Genomic DNA, 6,720 nt, shown 5'->3' on the forward strand with positions numbered 1-6,720 from the left:
AAGTCAAAACTGTTACAAGAGACAAAGAAGGACATTTATATTTTTGGTTAATATACCAAAAAAGATATAAAAAATATAAACCTATATGCACCAAACATCAGACATTCAAATATATGAGCAGACCCTGGCAGGTTGAAAGGAAGAAGCAGACGCTGCTGTAGTAGTAGTTAGAGATTTTCAATAGTGGATAGCACACCAGGGAGAAGGTGGGCAGCAGAGCAGAGTACCTGAACCGCATTGCAATGGACTGAATGCTCATGTACCCTCAAAATTCCCCAACCCTGTCCTCGCTTCGGCAGCACATACACTAAAATTGGAATGATACAGAGAAGATTAGCATGGCCCCTATGCAAGGATGACACGCAAATTCATGAAGCGTTCCGTATTTAAAAAAAAAAAAAATTCCCCAACCCCTGATGTGATGGTGTTAGGAGGTGGGGCCTTTTGGGAGGTGACTTGATCATTAGGTGATTAGGGCTTTGCCTTCATGAATGAAATTAGTGTTCCTAAAAGAGACTCCAGCATTGGAGGTGTGGTCTAAGTGGTAGAGCACTTGCCTAGCAAGCACAAGGCCCTGAGTTCAATTCCCAGTACCAGAGAGAGAGAGAGAAAGAGAGAGGGAGAGAGAAAGAGACTCCAGAGAGATACTTCATTCTTCCACCACATGAAGTTACAATGAGAAAAAGGCCATCTGTGAGGAAGCAGGGCCTTACCAGACACCAAATCTGCTGGTGTATCTGGGACTTCCCAGACTCCAGTACCATGAGAAATAAGTGTTGTTTCTAAGTTACTTAGTTTGTGAAGTTTTGTTATAGCAGCCCAAATGGACTAAGACAAACACAATAAACTAATTGGCTCTAACATACAGGAGAATAGGTTTTTTTTCAGGAGCACATGGAATATTCTCCAAGAGAGACTGACTGTGTGTTAGGCCACAAAACAAGTCTTAATAATTTCTAAATTACTTAAATCACACAGAATATCTTTTCCAGGGCTGGTAGAGTGGCTCAAGTGATAGAGTGCCTGTCTAGCAAATGTGAGGCCCTGAGTTCAAACTCCCAGTACAACCAAAAAAAGAAAAAAAAATAGTGCTTTCAAAATATATGGACTTGTCAGTGGAGAGGACCAAGGGAGCTACAGAGGACAAAGTGAGAAAGTAAACACAGCCATTGTCCACTGCCAGCTCCCCTGGCTGCCCAGAAAGACCTCTGACTCATGCTGGTATGCCTGCATTATGAGCTCATTTTTCAAAGACTCAGGAGAAAAATGTGATTGGTTGTCCTGAGGTCACATATCCAGCATCCTGCTTCTACCAGAATTCACAAAGTAGACCTGTAACTAGAATTTTTTTAAGTTTCATAAGCTGAAAAGAAAAAAGCAGGTATATTTCCAGAGAGCATTCAGGAGCCCTCATGCCAATGGGCACCATGCCTCTTGGAAAGATGGAAGTGGTGGTTGGCATTTCCCACATTGTGAAGCAGGGTCCACAGAGAACAGATTGGAAAATCTAAAGGGAGGCAGTAATTGGACTTTTTCTTCCATCCCAGGGCTCCCTCCAACGTGTCTCCCAAAAAGGCAGTGTTTTTTGTTCTTTTTTCCAGTATGCACTGTGGGATTCTCAGGAAGTGGGGAAATGGTCAGACTGCTCCTTGGGGCCAAGTCTCTCCCAGCTGGCACTGCATGAAATAGGCTCCCAGGCTTTGCTGAGGCTGCATGTCCTGCCCCTTATCAGATGCCTTAGCTGACGCTGAGAGGGTAGCCTTCAGCCTTGCCCTTGATCTTTTCTTTTTTTTTTTTCTTTTTTTAGCCTATTTCAAATACTTCTCTTAACAGAGACCTGGAATTGTACTTCTCACTTGCCCAGTGATACACTGAACAACGAGCCTCAACTCTAACCCTCCCTGTACCCACATCCTTGCCAGGGCCTTGTTGGGAACCAAAAATTTCCACATTTGACTTGGACCTGTCTATTTTTGTCTGTTTTCTTTTCTTTCTTTTTTTTTTTTGGTGGCACTGGGATTTGAACTCAGGGCCTGCACCTTGAGCCACGCTACCAGCCCTCTTTTGTGAGGGGTTTTTTGAGATGGGGTCTCGGGAACTATTTCCCTGCGTTGGCTTTGGACCACCATTCTCCCACTGTTTGCGTCCTGAGCCACCCGCACCCAGCTTCTCCCTGCTCTTTGTATCCACGCTCTTGGCTTCTTTTTGGCTGATTGGGCGTTTTGTTAATGCTGCACTCATACCTTTTATTGGCATTTTATCTACAGCTGTTCGTACTATATTTCCAAAGAGCTGTACGAATATGAAAACTTAATTTATCAGTACAAGATTAATCAAAGTGGACTTGGAGTATAACATAAGAATCTTACAACAGTATAATCCTACTCACCCTTTCCCATTCTTTTCCTTTGAATAATGAATTATTCATATAATTTTTCTTCCTCTTCCTTTTTTAAACCCTTTGTTTTGGGGGCTTTAATTATACATTTAGCAGGTAGTTTGGCAGGGTCCCATGAGCTTTTTTGTTTTGTTTTTGTTTGAGACAGGGTCTTGCTAGGTAGCCCAGACTGACCCCAAGTTTGTGATCCTCCTGCCTCTGCCACCAGAGTGCTCAAACTACAAGCTTATACCACTATGCCCCTCCCAGAGTATAGAGATTCTCTTCATTTGTTTTTCTGATGTTCTGTCTGTTTTTCAGTTTGGGTTATTTTTAATATTATTTTTGGTGGTACTGGGGTTTGAACTCAGGGTTCTGTGGTTGATAGGCAGGCGCTGTATCACTGGAACCTGTGTTGCCCTTATATTTTGAATAAGGTCTTGCCTTGCTGGGTCAGCCTGGACCTCCGTGTCCTCCTATTTACCCTTCTCACATAGCTGGATTAGGTATGCACCACCATGCCCAGTTTTTTATTGGTTGAAATGGGGTCTTACTAACTTTTTGCCCTGGCTGGCCTTGAACCATGATCCTCCCAATCTCAGCCTCCCAAGTAGCTAGGATTATAGGCATGAACCACCACACCAGCTGGTTTGGATTATTTTTATGACTTGTCTTTGAGTTCATTGATCCTTTTTTCAGAATTGTCCAATCTATTTTTAATCTCTTTTGATTTCAGATTTCGTATATGTTCTTTTTAGAATTTGTATTTGGTTCCTTTTTTAAAAGAGATTTCATATTCCTTCTGAAATCCCCATATCTTGCCTCTTTATATTTCTTTTTACACGTTCTGTTATAAATTTGTAGTTGTTATTTTAAATTTCTTGTCTGCAGGTGCCAACATCTATATCCTCAGCTGGTCTGCTTCCAGTGGTGATTTCCTTTTAGATCACTGGTCACATTTTCCTGATTTTTAGGATGGCTAGCAGATTGTTATTGCCTTCTGAATACTGAGGTTGGTACATCTCAGAGATCACAGCCTTATGGTGGAGGCCATGCCTGCCTAACACTTTTCCCAGCCCCCCTCTGCCCCCTGCAAGCAGCTGCAGACATACTTGGCATCTGTGCCCATGGCTGGCTTGCTGGGCAGCCTATGCAGCTGTGGGCTGTGTGGCAGCAGCGTTGCCTGTCCCTGGCTGGCTCACCCCACAGGCTGTGGCCTGTGCCTAAGACACGCCACTGCAGCCGGAGGGTTCAGTTCCTCTGGGGCCTGTGGAGGCACTGAGGGCAACACACACACGTGTACAAGCGGATAGACTACTAGGAGGCCACTTGGAAACCCAGAAACAGATGGCGGGAGTTTGGGGACCGATTCTTCTCCCCTCCTCCTCTAAGTCAGACTTGTGGGAGTTGTGGTGGTTCACACATCCCCTCTGAGGACTTTATAGGAACTGTGGCCAGCTTAGTCATGCCCTGCCTTGCAGCTTCCCTTTCCTTCCTCTTGCCTGTCTGGGATTCACTTCCTCCCACAACTGTTAGCATCTAAGATTTTGCCTGAGACTCTGTTTCCCAGGGAATCCAGGCTAAGACAAAACTCAGTCTTCACACTTTAAAAATAAAAGTCTGTGTGACACCAATTTGACAACACAGTTGCTCAGAACCTCCTCCCATTTGTGGGACTTGGGGAACACAGCATGTGGGGTCTTTGCCCCAGAGTCCTCAGGAATAGGGAAGGCACTGAGGGAACCAAAGTGGACAAATACTCCGTTATAAAAAAGCAGAAAAAGGCAAAAATCTAGAAATCTTAAGCTTTTGCATCTATTGCTAGAAGATTCTAAAACCTGGTGAACACTGATCAAGGGAGCAGTAACTAGATTTGTTGAATATTCCACATCCCAGATGTTAGTCCATTTGCTATCACAAAATGCCTGAGGCTGGATAGCGGATATGAAGAGAGATTTACTTAGTTTGCAGTTTTGGAGGCTGAAGGTCTGAGATTGGGCATCCTTATCTGGATGTTTGGCCTTCTGGCTACATGACAACGTGGCCAGATGGCCGTGGTGGAAGAACAGAGCAGTTACATGGTGAGACAGAAGGCAAAAGGGATTGAGGAGTTAGGCTCATTCTTTTTTCATGTAACAACTCGCTCTTGCTGGAATTAACTCACACCATGAACCCAGCTTTAATTCTTCTGAGGGCGAATGCTTTCAGGGCTTAGTTACCTTGCACCTCTTGTGGGTTCCACCTCAACTCAGCCACAGTGAGGGTCAAGCTTCCAGCACATGAGCCTTTGGGACACGTTCAAGCCATATGGAAATCATAAAAGAAGCTAGTCTCTTCCCTGAACATCTGTTAGAGAGGACAGGCGGGACAGCAGGCAAGGTGAGACCCAGGCTGCAGTAACCACCAGAGGATGAGTCAAAGGCTCTTCTGGCAGCTTGTAGGTCAGCTCAGCTGCTCACGCTGGAGGACAGGACCCTCTGACTGATCCTCAGGGGGATGGCAGAATTAGAACATTAAACATTCGGCAAAATGGGGGGCTTTCCCTTACTGAGAGAGGATTGAGCAGAAAGTAGGAAAGTCTACCTGCATTGACTCTTCCTTCCTCCCTCCCTCCCTCCCTCCCTCCCTCCCTCCCTCCCTCCTTCCTTCCTTCCTTCCCTTCTTTTTTCCTTAGACAGGGTCTCACTTTGTAATCCCAGGCTGGCCTCAAACTTGGAATCCTCCTGTCTCAGCCTCCCAAGTGCTGGGATTATACATGTGCACCACCACACCTGACTGCACTGACCTTCTTCTCTACTCTGGGTTTCTGGGCCTCAAAGAGTCCCATAAAGTTTCATTCAAGTCACTTGCTCAGGGCAACAGTTATTTTGGTCCTGTGGCCCCCAACTCACCAGTCCTATGCATCCATTCTCTTTGGAGGCTTTGCCCATGAGGGTGGGCATCTGGGAATACCCTCCCCATGAGCTCTGGAGTGATCTGAAAGCACCCAGTTTATCACCTGAAGGACAGCTCATCAGCAGAAACTGCTAGTGAAAGACAGCCCTCCCTTGCCTTGAGACTAGGTCAACCTCCAGGCAGAATTAGCATTCCAGAATTCCCAGCTGAGGCTGGGACTTTGCCTGAAATTGCACCCTTGGCTACCTTTTCCCCTTCCCTACTCTGCTTCTCCTGACTCCCACTGAGCCCCTCCCAGACTAACATTTCAGTGTTCTTGAATTTGAAGTCCCAAGGATTCTGAATCAAAAGTGGCAAGAGTAGGGCTTGGAGGCATGGCTCAAGTGGTAGAGCGCCTGCCTAGCAAGCGCAAAGCCCTGAGTTCAAACCCCAGAACTGCCCAAAAAAAAAAAGTAGAATAAAAGTGTCAAGGGGGTATAGAGCACCCCTGCAAAACTGGCAGGGGTATAGAGCACCCCTGCTCCTGTGTTTCTGGGCAGGCAGATTGAGGGCAGATCCTAGCAGCCAGCAGGGGGCAGTAAGCTTCCACAGCCGCACCAGCCATAGCCCCTTGCCTTGTAAAGCTGCAGGGCACAGGCAAGAAGGCTCAGAGAGCCATGCCAAATGCTGCATTGGGTACAGGGTCTGGTCAGAGCCAGCTCTGGGCATAGCATGGCTGCAGCCAAGACCAAGACCAGGGCTGGAGGAAGGCAGAAGGGTGGACAGGGGAACCTCTGGAGAGTTTCTGCAGACATGGCCTTCCATGGGGCCCAGATGAGCTCCTCGGCCTTTTCCGTGTGCCTGAGGTCCAGTCTCAAGGGAGGCATCACCTCCCCTGATGCCAGGGTCCTCTTCAAAGTCCCTAGTTCCTGCAGACCTCTGTTATTGGGTCATCTGCAGGGGCCGACTGAAGAGGTAGACCTGCTTCTGTTGTGAGAGAGGCTCACACACAGGCCACCTGGATTCCCACCTCTCCTGGGCACCATCAGAAGCAGGGCCAGGAAAACCTATGCTGGAGGAAAATGCAGCTCGGCCTCTTCCCTGGGCTGGAGAACAGAATACTCAGAAACCCCAGGTCTGGGTTCTGTTTTCACGAGGATGATTACCTGAGCCTGAGGAAACTCCAGTTCAGGTCAGGGCTGCTGGGCACAGGGACCTCAGTTTTGCTTTTCAGTGAGTCCTGGGAAGTGGAGAAGAAGGTATGCTTAGAAAATGTTCACATTTTTAAGACCCATTTCTGTAAAATCAAATGTTTTTGCTTCCAGGCCTCAGCTTAAGGCCTTTTGTTCTAATTTGGGCTTCTCCATTCAGGGCAGTCCAGACTGCTGCTGCTGCATTTAGGGTGGCAATGCTGAGTGGAGGGATTGAGGAGGACAGCAGTGGAGCAAGGGAGGGTGCAGAGGCCACCC

General features: G+C 47.0%; 1 non-coding gene across 1 annotated transcript; it reads left to right on the plus strand.

The window, feature by feature from the left end:
• Positions 1-283: 283 nt before the first annotated feature.
• Positions 284-390, plus strand: LOC141425156 (U6 spliceosomal RNA). Its single transcript, XR_012450248.1, has one exon. It is a non-coding gene; the product is annotated as a U6 spliceosomal RNA (small nuclear RNA).
• The last annotated feature ends 6,330 nt before the right edge of the window (positions 391-6,720 follow it).

This window comes from Castor canadensis, chromosome 7 (assembly GCF_047511655.1).
Source record: "Castor canadensis chromosome 7, mCasCan1.hap1v2, whole genome shotgun sequence".
Taxonomy (NCBI): Eukaryota; Metazoa; Chordata; class Mammalia; order Rodentia; family Castoridae; genus Castor; species Castor canadensis.